This window comes from Charadrius vociferus, unplaced genomic scaffold (genome assembly GCF_000708025.1).
Source record: "Charadrius vociferus isolate BGI_N301 unplaced genomic scaffold, ASM70802v2 scaffold129, whole genome shotgun sequence".
NCBI classification, from domain to species: Eukaryota; Metazoa; Chordata; class Aves; order Charadriiformes; family Charadriidae; genus Charadrius; species Charadrius vociferus.
Genome location: NW_009661374.1, coordinates 1968185 through 1968783, shown reverse-complemented (window position 1 = coordinate 1968783; position 599 = coordinate 1968185). Strand labels below are relative to the sequence as shown.

Below are 599 nucleotides of genomic sequence, written 5' to 3'. Positions count from 1 at the left end.
CCCCCCGCCGCCGCGAACACCTCCGGTATTTACCCAGGTCTTTACAGCATTAAACGCCAGCGAGTACCGGTGTTTAACGCCTGACAGGACGAACACGGCAAAGCGGGGTGAGGAGGGCAGGAGGCAGTCACCAGCGCCGGTCCCCTCTCCCTGAGGCGGCTTCGCTCTGCCCGCCGCCGGGTCGGGGCCGGTAAAGAAAGGCACAGAGAGGAGACAGTCGGCCTCTGAGGTAACCGCGTCCGAACGGACACGCTGCTTTCAGCCCGGGAAACCCAAACGTGGAGGCGGGACGCGGCGCCCCGTCAGTAGCCAGGCTCTGGCCCAGGGCCCGGCCCCGCGGGCGGCCGCCGGCTCAGCCAAGGCACGGCGAGCGGGGATGGGGGGCGCACGCTGTTACAACGCTGATACTGCAGAGGGTTCCTAATGGCATTTACAGTTCCAATTCAAAAGAAAATAAATAAAGCCTCGGCAAGAGTAATAAAAACAGAGTTGGCTTGTTTTCTCTGGAAATTCCCAAACCGCGAGCAGGTGGCAGTGCCCCGGGGTGCGAGGCAGGGCCGCCCCGGAGCCGAGGGGCGCAGTGCCTCCTCCCCCTGGCT

The 599-nt window shown here is 64.1% G+C and overlaps 1 protein-coding gene across 1 annotated transcript in view; it reads right to left on the bottom strand.

Annotated features, from left to right (window-relative positions):
- LIN28B (lin-28 homolog B (C. elegans)) overlaps nt 1-599 on the bottom strand; it is an 83986-nt gene that overhangs the window by 691 nt on the left and 82696 nt on the right. The window lies entirely within an intron of this gene.